Source organism: Kogia breviceps, chromosome 8 (assembly GCF_026419965.1).
Source record: "Kogia breviceps isolate mKogBre1 chromosome 8, mKogBre1 haplotype 1, whole genome shotgun sequence".
NCBI classification, from domain to species: domain Eukaryota; kingdom Metazoa; phylum Chordata; class Mammalia; order Artiodactyla; family Physeteridae; genus Kogia; species Kogia breviceps.
This window is the reverse complement of record NC_081317.1, coordinates 9229315-9247111: the sequence shown is the minus strand read 5'-3', so window position 1 is coordinate 9247111 and position 17797 is coordinate 9229315.

Here is a 17797-nt window from a genome sequence, read left to right as displayed (position 1 = left end):
AGCCCAGACATTAGAAGGATTATTTTGGGGCATATGGAAACCATCAAGAATAAGACATAAGTAATGCTGAAGAGAGTCCTGGTAAGCCTGGAGCTAAGATCAATGAGAAATGAGGAGTGACACAGCATCAGTAGATTGCAGCAACAATCCAAGGCAGAGGGTAGATTAGTGTTGTATTGACTTGAGATTCAAAGCAGGGTTTTTTCAGGGATGAGAGAGTGAAGGAGATTGATTATGGCCCCATTTTTTTCCACTTTCCGGTGCCTATGCTCATTGCAATGTGACTTTGCAGAAACTCCTATCAAGAGGACAAGTCTGTTTTCCACCCCTTGAGTCTGGGCTGGGCCTTTTGACTTGCTTTGGTCAACAGAATGCAGCAGAAGCAATGGTGTGCCAGCTGCTCAAGAGGCCTCGCAGCTCCCACTCTCTCTCAGAACCCTGTCCAGCTGTCAGATGAACAAACAGGTGCTTGTCTGCTAGAGGCTGAGAGACCACATGAGGCAAAAGCCAGTCATCCCAGCTGAGGCCATCCAAGATCAGCCTATAGCCCTGCTCTGCAGAGCTGCCCACCCAACCCACAGCTGACCAGAGACAATTCAGTGAGTCCAGCTAAGACTAGAAGAACCATCCAGCAGATGGTTGTTAAAATTCACTTTGACTTTTATGTCTCTATCACTATTCAAAAGAAGACCTTTTGAATATTCTTTTTCACATGGCCAAATACTTCAGGTGTACTGCCCATTCTCTGTTGGAACAGCTGCTCTCAAGCCTCTCTTGTGTCCCAGACCCTGAGGCTTCCTCCTTCCTTCTTTACTTCCTCTATTTCATAAAGTCCATCCTTCGGTAATTTCCTGAAAATTATGTATGGGAAGACTTTACTTTTCTGAACACATTTTATTCCTCTCTCAACTGGTTACTATTTGGGCTGCATACAGACTTCTGGATTAAAAATCATTTCCCCTCAGAACTATGATGACATTTCCTCTGTTGTCTTCTGGTTTCACTGTTAACTGTTGAGAACTTTGATGCCATTCTTTGTGTGTGGTTGGTTTCTGGATTGAATTTGGGGGGTTTAATGCTCTAAAATTTCACAAGGATGGGTCTTTTTCATTCACTGCTCTCCATCTTTAGTGGATCTTTCAGTTTGTAAACTCCTCAATTGTTTTCTTGGTAATTTCCTCCCCGCTGTGTGCTCTGTTTTCCTCTTTTGGAACCCCTGTTAGTGAGATGTTAAATTTCCTCAATTGATCCTCTAAGTTTTTAATCTTTTCCCCGCTCTTTTTTTTCATTTCTGCTCCTTGGAGGAAATGAGCACCTACCTGGGAGATTTCTTCCATTTTATGTTTGAATTCGTCTATTTAATTTTTAAATTTCTTTTAGCACGTATGGCAGAAGTGTGTCTTTTCCTTTTTTCTCTTACGTAGCGTGCAGTTCCTGGCTGCAGTATCTTCTCTCATCCCCCTGGGGAGTTTAATTATTGCTTTTCAGGTTTCCTTCCGTTCCCTGCATTGTCTGTGGTCCCTTTGCTTCTGTTGGCTCGAGCCTCTGTATTGCACCTTGAGGACTGTCCACTATATTAAATACCAGAAGGCGATGTGCGGTGAGCTTTTTCATTTTCTTTCATATTTAAGAGTAGGGATTGAAAAAGCAATTTAGAAGCCCTGTGTGCATGGGTGGGGTCTGCCGACTGGTGAGATTCACCAGGCTTAGGGACTAACGTGAGGACTCCCAAATGTTAGGATCCATAAGTCTTTTCTCTAGGAGCTTACATTTCTCAAAAACAAACAAAAAAATGAACCAAAACAAAAACAAGCTCAAAAATCCTCCATGTCTCCTCCTGGGGATAGACTCCTGGCTGCTGGAGATTTTGGAGGCAAGTGGCACAAGGGGCTGGGTTGGAGGCTCACCATTTAGCATGCAGGCTTTGGTTTCATTCCATTTTCAGCATAGGGCCTCTCTCTCACCTTCCTCTGGGCCAGGGTCCCTAGGTCTGAGCTTTTCTGGTTTGTCCACACGACAAACATCTAGTCTCCTGCTGGGTAGGGGAGGGATACTTGCTGTGTGGGTTGGAAAAATAGGCCAGGAAGGGGATGTGAGATCTAACCGCTCCTTCTGCAGACTCTCAACCAAATCCACCTGACACAGTCCAGCCTCAGGGCCTTTGCACTTGCTATTCCCTCTGATGGAAGCATTCTTTCCTCAGCTTTCTGAATGACTCACTCCCTTTCTTCCTACAAGTCTTAACTCACATGTAACCTTCTCAGGGAGGTCTCCTGGTCACTCTCTCTAAAATTGCACCTCTCCCCATGTAACAGTCCCATCATTTTCTCTCCCTCACTTTTTTCCTGAGCTCTTATTACCGTCTAATATCCCGTTTCGCTGATTCATGGTCTATCTATCTCCCCAACTAGAATGTAGGCTCCATGAAAGCAGAAATCTAGTATACGAGACCCCCAACATTTATTGAATGAGTGCCTGAACAAACCCTCCTGCTTCAGCCCTACACCTCAGCTCTGTCTTCCTTGAAGGCTGATAGCCCTAGTCACTGCATCTTTCCAGGGGTGCTATGCTGTGCTTTGGGGAGCTCTTTGTTGCACCCTCTCTGCTAACTCAGGATGTTCATCTTTTCCAGCTTTTCTAACTCCTCATCCTCACTCCATTTCCAAAAGTGTACTGACATCTCTCATCTTCTCTTACATTTACTTTGTCCTCGTGGTTTATGTCATTTTCATTCCTTTTATGTTAGTGGGGTTTCAGAAGGAAGTAGAAATAAAAACATTTTTTTTCAACCTACCACATTTTGCCAGAAGTTCCAACATAATATTTTGGGAACAATTCTTTACCCTTGATTGTATAGGGTATTTGTCCATCTGTGTGTGTGTGTGTGTGTGTGTGTGTGTGTGTGTGTTTTCTCACTGTAATTGGCTGGCTCTGTGGGATTTTGCCGTATAGACAGACCATAACTTATTACACTAATTCCCAACACTGGACTATTAAACTTGTTTCTAATTTTTTGTTATGATAAAACACTACAATTCACATTGTTATATCTTCTCCTATCTGTGTGATTATTTAAATTCTAAAAACTAGATTTTCAGAGGCCAAGAGGCATGCATATTTTTAAGCATATTGCTAAACTAGCCTGCCAAAAAGTATTCCAATTGACACTCCTCCCAGCAACAACTGTTTGGGAAAGCCTGTTTCAACATGCGTACACCAGCAGTGGGTATTCTTATTTTACATCTTTCTTTACCAATGCACTAGGTGACAATTTATACCTCACTGTTATTGTCATTTGTATTTTCCTTAATTACTAGTGAGGTTGAGCATCTTTTCATATTTATTAGCCTTTTATATTTCTTCATCTGCTCATGACATATTGCAAAAGATAAAAGCAGGTTACAAAACATTATATATGATATGATCCTAAGTTTGTAAAAAAAAAATATTATCCGTGCATAGAAAAATAACACTGGCAGAAAATAAGACAAATATGGACTACGCTGATGTCTGAGCAGCAGATAGAGTGAGTCGTTCTTTTTTGAATTTTTTTATTTTCCAAATTTTACACAACGAACGTGCATTATTTGTGCACCAAAAAATGTGATTTTGATAAGTAACAACTATAATAATAATATTAAAATAGCCCAAAGTTTTAAGAATAGAGTTGGGTAGCCACAGCAGACCACGGGATCATTAAAAAAGCACACTCTGACCAAAGCCCAAGGACATCAAAGATTGGCTCCCTTACTAGTGCAGAAAACCCATGTGTGATATAGTCTGCCTTCCAGAAAGGGCAAAGGTGGGTTCTGGGGGCGGGGCCGCCGGCTCTGGATGTGGCTGGTGGGTACCAGGCGCTCACAAGCATCAGTGGGTAATTACATCTCCTTTTAACGCATGCAAATTGTATCAGTATTATTTATATATTCAAAGCCACGGATGAATAATATATGCATTTATGCAGAGGTAATTGCCTTAGCCAGGTTCTTCCTGGGATTTTTATTGTCTCCCCAGATACTGAATATTCAGCTCCCCTCTCCGATGGAGGAGCCGCCGGGTGTGCAGGGATAATGTCCAAGGAAGGGGAGGAGCCCCGGCAGGGGAAGGAGGCCCTAAATTGGCGGTTGTGGGCAGTGAGGGCTGGGGGCTAGGGCGCTGGACTTGCAACTCTAGCTGATTCCTCTGTGGCACATCTGGGGACAGGGACACGGGGGCCCAGGTTCAGGGCTTGGCTCTGGATCCCTGAACCTGGCCCAAGGCTGACACTCAGCTTCTTTCGTTGGTACAAACTGTCAGTCCTGCACGTGCTTCAGTTAAACCTGGACGTTCAGCCTCATCCGTGTACCACATAAAAGGCCTCCACCTCCTTTGTCCCTCTGACGGCCTTATTTCTGAACCTCTAACCTTGACCCGGGCCTTTTTTCAACTTACTCTAGCCAGACTCCAGCCTTTGGCCCTGACTGTGGTGGGCTTCTGGTCTCTGGCGGGGCATCCTAGGTAAACACTGCCACCTCCCTCATCTTGTCCAGCCTTCTCTCTTTGGTGCAGTGGCCCACCCCCGATCTCTGGCCATTCCTTGAGGGGGTACGAGGGAGACAAGGAGGCATCTTTCTAGATGTCTTCATGTAGCAGTGGAAATCACAGTGAGATTGCAGTGGGTGAAAGACACAGCAGGGTGCCAGGATCCACAACTGGGGAAGCAGAACCCGTGGAGGTGGGCCTCACCCTTTGGCACCTTGTCTATGCATCTCAAGGCTTAAAAGGTGCCCCTTCGTGAGAATGAACTCAGGGGCAGCACCTGCACCCCCTGCTGCACCCCACACGTACCCCTGACCAGGAGGTGAGCCCACAAGGGTATCCTGTGTAGACTATTTTAAGAAGACTGACAGAGAAAGGAAGTTGAGAGCTTTGATGGAAAGAGAAATATGCTCAAAGGAAACTTTTTTGTGTGTGTGTGTGTGATACGCGGGCCTCTCACTGCTGTGGCCTCTCCCGTTGCGGAGCACAGGCTCCGGACGCGCAGGCTCAGCGGCCATGGCTCACGGGCCCGGCCGCTCCGCGGCATGTGGGATCCTCCCAGACCGGGGCACGAACCCGCGTCCCCTGCATCGGCAGGCGGATTCTCAACCACTGTGCCACCAGGGAAGCCCTGCTCAAGGGAAACATTTTTAAGATAGTACAGACTGGAGTATAATGTTTAACGCTGGGACACGCCAGTGAGCAGAGAGGCTGGATGGGGACACCAGGAAAGGAGGGATGTTCGCGGAATGAGGCCTCGAGAAGGCGAGATGGAATAGGGTCCAGGTCACAGGTGGAGGTACCACCCTGGCAGGTGGATACAGGGAGGAGCAGGTAAGGGCAAGAGATCGTGCGGGTTTGATAGCTGGAAGCTCTGGGGATCTGACGCAAGGGAGACAGGATGGATTCCTGGAGTGAGTGGAGGGGTGAGGAAGGGGGAGGCTTGAGGACATAGTTAAAAGTTGGACTAAGCACTGAGGGAGTGGGCGAGGAGCCCAGCATTCTCTCTTGGACCCACTCTTACTGGGCTTTCACTCCGCCATGTCCCCAAAGCAGCTTTGTCAAGGTCGCCTGGGACCTCCACGTGGCCCAGTCCAAAGCCAGTTCTCCATCCTCTCAGACACTCTTGCCAGCATCTCACTGTCTTCACTTGGCTTCCAAGATGCTCTTGGTTCTTCTGTCTCTCTCTCTGGCCACTCCTCCTAGGTCTCCTTTGTTGATTCCTTCTCTTCTCATCCTAAAACATCTGCGTGGTCCAGGTTCAGGACTCAGATACCTTCTCTAGGGACACTCATTCTTCAAGTGACCTTCTGGCCTTCGAGCTTTAAATCCCAGGATGCAGCCCAGTCCTGACCTCTCCCTGCACTCCGGGCTCACGTATCCGACCGTCAGCTCTACGTGACTGCATATCGGGCACCACAAAACTAACATCCTCAGCCACGGTCCTGCCTTGGCTGCCCTGAACCCGCCCTTCCCCCGTCTCCCCGTGTGATACATGGCACCTTCGCTGTACCAGATGCTTAGGCTGAAACCCTTGGACTCATTCCTGACGCCTCCCTCTTTCTCTCCACCCACATGCAATCCCCAAGGAAACTTGTCAGCAGTACTTTCAAAATATATCCCGAACCAGACCACTGTGGACCACCTTCACGGCCTCCATCCTGGGGCGAGCGCACAGCGCCTCTACCTGGATTCCTGCAGTGGCTTCCTAACCTGTCTCTCTGCTTCCATCGGGCTCCTCCAGACAGTTCACTCAGCGGCCAGAGGCGTCCTTTCAAAACAAGGATCAGAAAATGTCACTTCTTGGCTCCATGCCCTCCTCCAGGGGCCCCACCTCAGAGTCAGGCCCTGGCCTGGAAAGCCCTGCGCGATCTGTCCCCGCGCCCACGTCGCTAACATCGCCCCCCCACATGGCTCCCGGCTCACGCTGCAAGCCTCCCTGGCTGTCACCGCTTAGGGCTGGCCTGGGGCCCTGCTTTGGGTCGTGGGTGGCAGCTGCTGTAGTCCAATCATCTTAAAACTCATTGGAGGGGATGTGGAAACCCACCTGCCAGCACCACATCAGGAGAGGCCCAGATACGGCCAACCGCACAGCCAGGCCACGTTCCCACCGGGCCAGCGTCTGCGTCACGACGCTCAGGCCGTGGAGGAGTGGAGCAGCCACCGGGGACGCTGCAGATGGCAGAGGGGTTGTCATTAGCCAGAGAGCAGCAGGGTCCAGGCCCTAGTGTGGGGAAAACGATGGGGGGAGGGGCTGCCTCGCTGGAGAGGGTGTGTTTTTCAAATTTTTATCATAAAAAGTGGCAAACATTCAAAATTGCAAAGTACGATGAACACTCTTTACTGATCACCCAGTTTCAACAGTTATCAACTCATGACCAGTTTTGTTTCCTCTGTGTTACCATTCACTCCCCCTCAAATATGTTGAAGCAAATCCCAGACACAATAACATTTTAACTTTAAGTATCTTAATGACATACTGGGTTTCAATTTCATCCAGAGCCGCCCCCATGGACTAGGCAATGACTCTTGTTTCTTTACTCCCAGAGCCAGCGTGGGCTCTAAGCTTCAGGCTCTGGGCTCCGAGTCCAGGCACCAGGCTGGGTCTGGGGTTCTGGGCCCTTGGACACCCCAGCCTTCACCCACTGGGCTGGGTTTCCAATAAAGGGCAATGTCTTATGTGGAATTCTAATCATTCGGGAAATGATGCTGGCAAAGGGGGCAGCTGAGGAATACTGCTCAGGGCCGGGGACTTTCAGAATGTCACACCTGGAGCTTGGGCTAAACTAGCTGGGTAGGGCACAGAAGCCAGGGGTTGGGGGCCAGGTGGCCTCCTGAGCCCCTTTCCGAAGTGACTTACAGAAAAACTCAGATCCCAATCAAAATCCCAACAGGCTTCCTACTAGAAACTGACAAATGGATTCGAAAATATTTATGAAAAAGCAAAGGAACTACAATAGTCAAAACGATCTTGTAAAAGGAAAAAAAGTTGGAGGATTTATTATACCTGATTTTAAAACTAACTATGAAGGTTTAGTAATCAAGACACTGAGATCTGGCAAAGGATAGATTAAATGGATCAATAGAACCAGAGTCCAGAAACAGACCCACACCTATAGAGTCAATTGATTTTTTTTTTTTTTTTTTGACAAAGGCAGCAAGGCTATTCAGTGTGAATAGGAAAAGTCTTTTCATCAAATAGCGCTGAAACAACTGGACAAATGTATAGGGAAAAAACCCTCAACCCCTACCTCCTATCACACACAAAGAGTAATTCAAGATAGATCATAAAAGCTTACAACTATAAAGAAAATACATTTACAACTTTAGGGTAGGCAAAGATTTATTAGAGAAGACACAAAAAACATGAACTATAAAAGAAAAAGTTGATAAATTGGATATTATCAAAGTTAAAAACTTATCAAGAGACGCTGATAAGAAAATGAAAAGGCAAAGCAGATTGGGAGAAAATATTAACAATACATATGTCTAGCAGAGGACTTGTATCCTTAATATATAAATGTCCTACAAATCAATAATTTTTAAAAAAAGCTAAATGAAATTGAGCAAAATATTTAAACACTTCACAAAAGAAAATATATAAATGGCCAATAATCACATGAAAATGTGATCGATAATAGCATTAGTCATAAAGAAATGCAAATTAAAATGACAATTAATACTACTACACCCAACAGAACGGTGAAAATTAGAAAGACTGACAATATCAAGAGGCGACAAGGATGTGGAGCAACCAGAAAACTCTAACCTTGCTGGAGAGAGTGTAAAATAGTATAACCTTTGGAAAGCGGTTTGAAAGTTACTTAAAAAGGTAAACATACACTTATCATTCTACTTGGCAATTTCGCTCCTAAGTATTTACGCAAGAGAAATTAAAATGTACTTCTGCAAAAAGATTTGTGTACAAATGTTCAAAGAGGCTGTTACTCATATAAGCCGCTGGAAACAACCCCAGTGATCGACAGATGGAGCCACAAACTAGAGTACAGTCAGTCATACAACAGAGTATTGTTCGGCAATAAAAGTGTACAAACTTCCGACATAAGCCACAAGAGTCCATACTATAGGATTCCACTGATACGAAGTTCAAGAAGAAATAAAACTAATTTGTGGCAAAAGAAATCAGAACGTTGGTTACCTTTGAAGGTAGAGGGAGGGAGCTGGCTGCAAAGGAGCAAGAAAATTTTTTAAATTTTACCGGGTAATGAAAGTGTTTTTGTATCTTGATGTAGGTGTGATTTTATGGGTATATACATTTATCAATATTCAGGGATTGTACACTTAAGATCTGTGCACTGTATGTAATCGCCTCTTCCTCCCCAAAGCTGGGAAACTTTCCGAATATTCATTGCAACTTCTAGATTTAGAGGGATCCCCAAGACCCAGAGAAGGCAAGGGACCCGCCTAAGGTCACACAGCAAGGTGGGGCAGGAGGAAGATCTAGAACCCAGCCTCCTCCCAATCTTTCCAACTGCTCTACCCTCAGAGGTCCCCGACCTGGGAACAAGAGGGGAGGAAGGCAGAAAGAAGGGATGGAGTAAAAGAGCAACACCCACCCCCACCCCCTACCCCCTACCCAACCCGCATGGCTGTCCACAAAGCTGCAGACAGGCCTCTGCACGCTGGACTTGGGCATCTTGGGACCTTCCCCCTACCATTAAAGAGAATCGAAGGTGACTTCCGAGTCCAGACGGGGCCGAAGGGCGGTGGTCTCGACCCTCCCCCTCCCCGGCATGGGCCGGAGGATGCGCCTGCGCAGTGTGGGCTGGGGAGGCGGGAGGCGCGTAAAGGCTAGAGTGGGGAGCACGGGGGTGGGGGGCACGAGGAGGAGGGGAATCCGTGATGGGGAGAGGCGGCCACGCTGGAGCCTAGGCGGACAGCTCGCCCCTAAATCACGCAGCCGCATGAATAATAAATAAGGACCGCTCGGATCCTTAATAGTAGTCGCATGTCTTATTAAACTAATATTTCACAAACTTTTATTCTCCCCGTGGTTGGAGGTCGGGAACAAAGCGCCGCCTCTCCCGGGCCTGCGGCGGGGACTGGGGATCTGGGGGCGGACCCGGCGGCAGGAGCTCAGCCCGTGCCCCCCAGAGGGCCTAGAGGGGACCCGTGCGTCTCTCGTTTGTTCATTGTTTCAGCACGCCGTCCACAGGGTTCCGCCCCGCAGCCGGGCCCTGCGCGCTGGGGCACGGAGATTGGTGGGACCCTGTTCCTGCCCCGAGGCCCCCCCCCCAGGGAACGGCATGGGGGAGACAGACCCCTAAACAAACCGGTTTCCTTGGGAGTGACCGGTGCAGGAAAAGGTGATGCAAAAAGGGCCGAGCTGCTCGGAGGAGGCGAGGCTGGGAAGCCTTCGCAGGAGAGACCTTGTCTCGGAGTCCTCCTGCATCCCTGGGGAGGAGCATGGCGAGCCCTTCCAGGTAGAAGGGACTGTAGGCCTAGGGCACCCCAGGGTCAGCGGGACCTGGTGAAACCTACCTCAGCCACCAGCCACGTGACCTTAGGGCTGTTTTCTCGCTGTCAATGGTCCAGAGAAGACAAGGGACAGGCCGGGAGAGGAGGAGCTCTCTGTGCAGGAAGGGTAGGGGGGCGGTGTGGGGGAGTAGAAAGGGCAAGGAGCCTGGGGAACTGAGGCCCAGGGTAGGGGCCCAACTGTGTCCATCCCTTTCTCTCAGCCAAGTTCTGGACTCAAATCCTTGGCTCCAACCCCCATCTATGCAAGTGGAGTCGTAGACTGTGTGTCCACAGCCTCCAACAACTCGCAGGGTTGTTGAGGGAACATTCTGAGATAAAATTACACAGTGGGAGCTTAATCAACGTCTGTCCCCATCACTCCCCCTTGCAACCACAGGCTTCTGGCACATCCCTTCCACCCACCCACCACCCACCCCAAGGGGCCAATGGGTGGCCACTGGGTACCCGTCTAGGGTGTCCCACCCCAACTGCACCACTGGCTGCAGCTCTCCCTTCTCTGGCCCCTCTGACTGTGACTTCCTCAGCTCCATTGCTGCGTCCTCCGTGCCTCGCCACCTGAGGCCAGGCTGTGCTGCTCTGGGGCTGTGGGCTGGGCGGAGACGAGCATCTCTGCCCTGAAGAGCTCCCCAGTCCTGGGGGGAGGGGGGGGCAGGGCACCGGTGATGCTGAGCAGGCACGGGTTCTGCCGGCATCTCATTCCCTCCGGCAGCTCGGACCACCGGCCCTCCTCTGCCACGTTTCTAGCCCAGACCACTCTCCTGAGCGTCAGACCCCGTCTCCAAGGGCCCCCCGGACATGACACCTCCCAGGCCCTTCAACTCCACAGGGTCAGCATTGAATCTCCCACCTCCCTCTTGGCCTTAAGTCTCAATCAGACTGCTTTCTCCTTATGGGGGGCAGCAACACCCCTCCATCGATGGGATCCGATCGTGTGACTTCTCTCCCTCCCACCCCCCAACCCCATCCGCTCAGCTGAAATTCAGCCAGTCCTGCCTCTGACCTGGCCCTCAAATCGTTCCTCTCCTTTCCACCTGCTCTCACTGCCCTGGCATTGGCCTCTCCTCTCTGTCACTTGGCCTATTTCCCCAGACCCTTCACAAGTCTTCCTGCGTCTGCACTGCCCCAGCCTCATTCATCTTACATCCACCGTGAGATTAATCTGGCAACCACTCAGGTGTAACCGCAGACGGCTTCCAGGGCTCTCCACTGCCCACTAAATAAAACTCAGGCTCGGTAACTTGACGTTCAGTGCCCTCCCCACCCAACAGCTGGTCCTGACCCTTTATTCTAAACATAGTTCCTTCTGCACCCACCCCGAGCACACACACAACACACACACACACACACACACACACACACACACACTCTCTGGTCTGGTCACCCATCTTCACCTGTGTCCCATGAGTATAAGATTTTTAAGGCAGAAGAAGGTGGAATTAGAAGAGTACAGACGAATAAGGTGCATTTCTTGGAATGGGCTGTTTAACCCATTAAACAGCCCATTTCTGAGCTTCCTCATCTATAAAATGGGAAAACAACAAAAATTAATTAATTAGCTGCTATTTTTTTTTTTTAATCATTTTGGGGGGGGGGGGCTGCTTCGGGTCTTCGTTGCCGTGCACGGGCTTTCTCTATTTGCGGCGAGCAGGGGCTACTCTTCTTCGTTGAGGTGCGTGGGCTTCTCATCGCGGTGGCTTCTCTTGTTGCGGAGCACAGGCTCTAGGTGCTCAGGCTTCAGTAGTTGTGGTGCGTGGGCTCTAGAGCGCAGGCTCAGTAGCTGTGGTGCACAGGATTTGTTGCTCCGGGGCATGTGGGATCTTCCTGGACCAGGGCTCGAGCCGGTGTCCCCTGCATTGGCAGGCGGATTCCTATCCACTGCACCACCAGTGCAGTGGATAAGAATGTAAATTTTTAATTTAATTTTTATTTTATATTGGGGTATAGTTGATTTACAATGTTGTGTTAGTTTCAGATGTACAGCAAAGTGGTTCAGTTTTACATATACATATATCTATTCTTTTTCAGATTCTTTTCCCATATAGGTTATTACAGAATATTGAGTAGAGTTCCCTGTGCTATACAGTAGGTGCTTGTATGATTATCTATTTCATATATAGCACTGTATGTATGTTAATCCCAACCTCCTAATTCATCCCTCCCGCGACGTTTCCCCTTTGGTAACCATAAGTTTGTTTTTGAAGTCTGTGAGTCTGTTTCTTTTTTGTAAATAAGTTCATTCCATTAATAGTAGTTTGGTATGAGTTTCAACGTCTCAGTTAAGATTCTAGAATGGAATGTAAAGGGATGATCTGTGAGGACCTAAGAAGAGGAAGTGTGTAAACCCAGGGGACTGATGGGTTTGCTAAGAAATGGCCACATCTGATTGGCCCACGTTCTTGTCTATAGGATAGCTGGTCCAGTAGGTTAGAGAAGGGAAGCTGTGAGAAGGCATCTAGATTCCTAGAAGGTGGGTGATGAGGTCTCTTTGGACATACCTGTAGAAGGGATGGGGAAACATGGGATGGACAAGAACCAAGTGAATGACTGCCAATATGGCAGGCTATGTCCACACAGGGGGTCCCTGGCGGCGTGTCCCAGGGCTCAGTCCTGTTCAGCTGTGGTCTCAGTCCCTTGTGCGTGAAGGTAGGGGTGGCTTTGCTGGGGGAAGAGAGCTATGCTAGCTCCAGAGCCAGGGCAAAGCCATGTCAAGATGCATGTGCCAGGATCCCATGGGAGCACTTATATGTGAAAATGACTTAAAGGAGAGGGTCCCGGGCTTCCCTGGTGGTGCAGTGGTTGAGAGTCCACCTGCCGATGCAGGGGACGCGGGTTCGTGCCCCGGTCCAGGAAGATCCCACATGCCGCGGAGCGGCTGGGCCCATGAGCCATGGCCGCTGGGCCTGCGCGTCTGGAGCCTGTGCTCTGTAGCGGGAGAGGCCACAACAGTGAGAGGCCCGCGTACCAAAAAAGAAAAAAAAAAAAAAAAAAAAAGGAGAGAGTCCCATCCTACCCACTGTGCGTGGAGAAGGGGTGGTAGGGGGGAGGGAGGATTATAATAACAGCAGTGATCACTAACTGGGCTTTTCTCTGGTATTAAATCTCTTATGCACAGGCTCTATGACACTGGAGGAAATTGGGGCTCCGGCAATTCAAAGGACCTAGCAAGGTCATCTGCTCACAGGGCAGCAGGGCCAGGACATCAACGCAGGACACACTGTATTAGCACCCGCTGCTCTAAACTGCTTCCTGTTGGGGCGGCAGCCTCAACAGCCTGTAGCGTAGGGTTTTTCACACTTTTTATCACATGGGACAAATCACAGAGAAAGTGGAAGAGGAGAGGCAGCCCCTGGCGCCTCTCCAGGAAACCTCAGAACAGGGTCGGAACTCTGTCATCAAGGGTAAATTCCAGACCACTCTGTCCTGCCAAGCACAGAGCTTGGCTCAGCCCCCAGAGGCCTGCTGGGCTGGAGCGACCAGGAGAGCAGCCGGCACCGGGAGGGGACTGGCTGGCCGGCCCAGGAGGAATATTTGGAGCAGCTGAAAGTGGTTGCACCCGATGATCAGAAAGTGGGCTGGGGTGGGGTGCTGGGAATAGCTCCCAGTTGCTGGCTACAAACCTCCGGGGAGCTGAACTGGGGTGGGCGAGGGAGTGGGCGGAGTGGGGGCAGCACATGCAGGCTGATTTTGAAGAAGGACCTTCTCAGAGTTCCCTAGGGATGGTAATGAGTCCCCCGTTCCTGGAGGTAGCCAAGTTAAAGCTGTGTAGTGACACTGAGGGAGATATTCTGGAGGGAATGCAGGTATCCGAGGATGCTCTAGGCCATCAGGGGTCCTTTCAACCTTGAAATTTGTGATGTTTTTGCATAAACTGTCACCTGGAATACTTTGCCTTCTAATTCCACCTCAAGGCCCAAATCAAACCCTGCGTCTTGCAGGAAGTCTCGCCAAAGCTTCCCAGTCAGACTGGATCTCCTTTTTCCCGATTTACTCGTTGTAAACTAGACACCCCATAAAATGGAAGAGAATCAGATCAAATGGAATTGCGTGAAACTGACAGTAGCCGGGACAAACATGCTTTTGGAGCACCCACTAGTGCCAGGCACTGGTCCCCAAGGGCACAGATGTTGGCCTGTTTCATCCTTTCTCAGCCGCCATTGGCACAGGGATGTTGGTTCCATGTTCCAGATGGGGGCCCTGCGCACTGAGAGTGATGTGACCTGCCCAGGGTCATGCAGCTGAGGCCAGGGGGAGAGCTGGGATTTGAACCCAGGCAGGCTGGCTCCGGAGCCCCTGCTCTGAATCACTCCTTGGGGCTGCCAGGACGAGGCAATGAGAATCCAGAGCAGGGCCAGCACCTAGGAGGGACTCAGCACAGCTGGCTTTTCGTACCGCAGCCGTGGCTCTTTGTCACTGTCCCTATATCTCCCTGTTGCTGTCCCTACCCTGCCGGGCTCTGTTCTCTCCATTTCTCAGTCTCTCTGGCTTTGTGTGTCTTTTCCCCTCTCTCCCTGCCTGTCTCTGTGCGCTCACGTCCGCCTTCTCTCTCCTCTGCCTTGTCTCTCAGCCTGTGTCCCTGTGCTTGTCTGTCATTCTGTCTTTCTCTCTGTGAAGCCTGGCCCTTTCCCACCAGCCCCACTGCATGGCGCCCACTGCCCTGTGCTTCTGCTTCTTCTGTCTTCCTGGCGCCTCTCACCACCAACGTGTCCTTTGTCTTTATGGCCAGCTCGGGGTCTCTCTCCCTCTCTCCTTGCATTTACGAGCCTGTGTGTAGTGCACAGGGCAGCGGGCTGGAGGCCACTCACTAGTGACCCGTCTCTGCGATCACCTCATTATTTATCACCAGGGACGCCAGTGTTTCCATAAATTACCCCGACCCAGAGCCGCCTGCGCCAGAATCAATAGTCGCCTCTCGCCTAATACGCAATTATTAATAACCACGGGGGAAGGGTGGCCAGATGTGGCACCCTGGGCCCTTGCCCGGCAGGGGGAAGGGAGGCCTGGGAGGGAGCTGGCACCCGTAGTGCGAAACGCCTGCTCAGGGCAAGAGGTGGGGCCCAGAGAAGGAGCCAGGGTGTCCAGATCCTCTCCAGGGCTGGGCCAGAGAATCCGACGCGGTCCACCCTGAGGTCAGAGGGAGAGAGCAGAGCCCCGTCCCCCGGCGCCTCTTGTCTGAGGATGGAGACCCGCCGTACCCTGAAGTCTGTTCCTTCAGGACCCACCTGGGACCTAGAGATGAGGTGTGGCTTCCCAGGGAGGGGAGCCGTGGCAGGACCTCATCCTGCCCAGCTGCGGGCGGACTGGATTTGGTTCCAGCGGGGTAAGGGGGTCAGGAGGCGATTTGGGCCCTGCCGGTGCATCTGGATGGATATCTGAACCTCCGGGAGCTGGTGTTTGGTGGTGAAGGCTCCAAAGAGAAAGCTGTAAGGGCCGGGGTGGGGGTGGGGGGAAGGGCACTTCAAGGGAGTGCCCAAGGATCTGAGGGGTCAGAATCAGAGCAGCTGTCCATGCAAGTAACAGGACATGGGGCCACAGGAGGGGGAGACGGAGTCCCAGGAGCACCTGACCTCGGTGTATCCTGGCACCCGGACACGCACACACCCCTCAACTACTGGCTCTCTCCTCATCGTGCCCAGAGGCCCAGAGAAACACACACACACACACACACACACACACACACACACACACAGAGCCCTCAGATCGAAACTGTCACAAAGCAAAGACAGACACACTAAGAAACAGAAGTGCAAAGAGGCAGAAAGAGAGCATACACAGTCAGACACACACCCTGTTAGGTACAAAGATACACACACACACAGGGACACCTGTGTAAAGCCAGAGACTCAAAGACACCCAATGAACATGGCTGCTCACAGGCACACACACACCCCCACATACAAAAATACTAGTACAGGTTTGTACCTATGTACCCAGACTCCCCAGACACGTTGACACAAGCGCACACTAGCAGCCCACCCTGCACCCCCCCGCCTTTGGGCGACTCGGCCTCTAAGGGCATCTTGCAGGAGACAGGCTGAGGCTCCCGTGGCTCTGGAGCCCAGATGGTGCCAACACTGCCACCGTGTGGCTGCAGGGGCACAGTGCACAGGCCGCGAGGCTGGAAGGCTGGCTGGTGGGGATGGGACTGGGGAAGCATGGCACCGAGGTCTTGCCCCCAAACCCGGGCCTCTTCGTCTAGATGAGCCCAACAGCCATTCTGGCCACTTCCCAGTGAAACCAGACATGGTCCTGGAGAACTGGAGTCAGATAGTGTGGCAGCTGGAGCCAGCTCCCGTGGGCCAGCGCTGTCCACCCAGCAGGGCCCGGGCTGCTTCCCTTTCCCTGTGTCTCCGAGACCTGTGACTAGTGCCAGGTGGCGGGCAGGCAGCCCCCATGCTAGTGTAGGCTGGATGCTAAGTTACTCACACTCTCCCAGAGAGGCTGCGGCTCAATCCCATCCTGCAACTTCATTATCCATTCATGTACCAAAATGTATTGAGGTTCTATTCTGTGTCCAAGTACAATGCTGGGGTGATAAAATGGTGAGCCCTGTATTGACGGTGAGCATTTCCTAAATGCCACGGAGCTTGACATTGAAGAGATAACACAATAAATATTTATTAGGTTGAACCATAGGAAATTGCCATTAGTGTAGGTCTAAATGGTCAACCAAATAGTGGCAGTTTCCTATGACCCACCCTAAAGATGATAAGCATATGTGTTACAAAATAGGACGGAATGGGAATGTTATGGAAGACTTCCTTGAGAAGGTGAATCTAAGCTGAAGCTGAACGGATGAGTAGATATTAAGTAGCTAAAGTCAGTGGAAGAGCTGTACAAAGCTTCTGAGGTAGGAGAGAGCTTGGATACTGTGAAAACCAAGCCCTTAGAGCCGAGAACTGAGAGGTAAGTGGTGTGAGTGAAGCTGGAGGGGTTTGGGGAACCAGACTTTCCATGCAGGACCCTGGACATGCCATGTTTAGGACTTTGGACTTCTTCCCAAGGGCCCTGGGGAGACACTCACTGAAGAAGTTCATAAGCAGAGGAATGTCACAATTAGCTCGTTGTAGAAGGACTCAGCAGTGGGTCAGGGAGTGGTGGGGAGAGATGGTGGTGGGAGAAGTGGGCGGAGTTGAGATTTTAGTCCAGTCACTCTCCAAGTCCTCTGTAAAGTAGGGCTGTAATTTCCACCTTGCAAAAAGGGTGCAATAAGAAAATGAACATAAAGCACTTAGTAGGTGCTTGACACATAATGAGTAGTCCGCAAATAGCAGCTGTGAGTCCTTACCTTCTTCTTAGAAACTCAAAGGACCCCTCCCCCCACACCCACTGCAGTTTCCCGTGGTCTGTGCCACTCGGGGCCAAGCTCACTGACGGAGCCCAGAGCCCCACTGAGGCACAGATGTTCACACTCTGGCTCTCAGAGGCCCTGGAACCCTCAGGCACCGCCCCTCCCTACCCTCCCTAACGCTCTAGATCTCCCCAGGGGTGGGCTCCCTTGGAGAACAGTGCCTGGGAGGGCCACGCCCGGGCTTTCCATCCTCTGAGGTGCTGTGCAGAGCTAGGGCAGACACCCAGCCACGCAGGCCCGCAAGGAGGTGGCATTATCTCCCTTGTACAGATGGGGGCACTGAGGGTCCAGGATGAAGTCACACTTAGTAGCCGTGCTGGGGTCTGAAACCATGGTTGACCCCCAAAACCATGCTATTTATTTTTTTTGAATCTCAGGTGCAGACAGTTGAGTGAATCACTTTATCAATTCCAGGCAGGGTATTCATGTGAG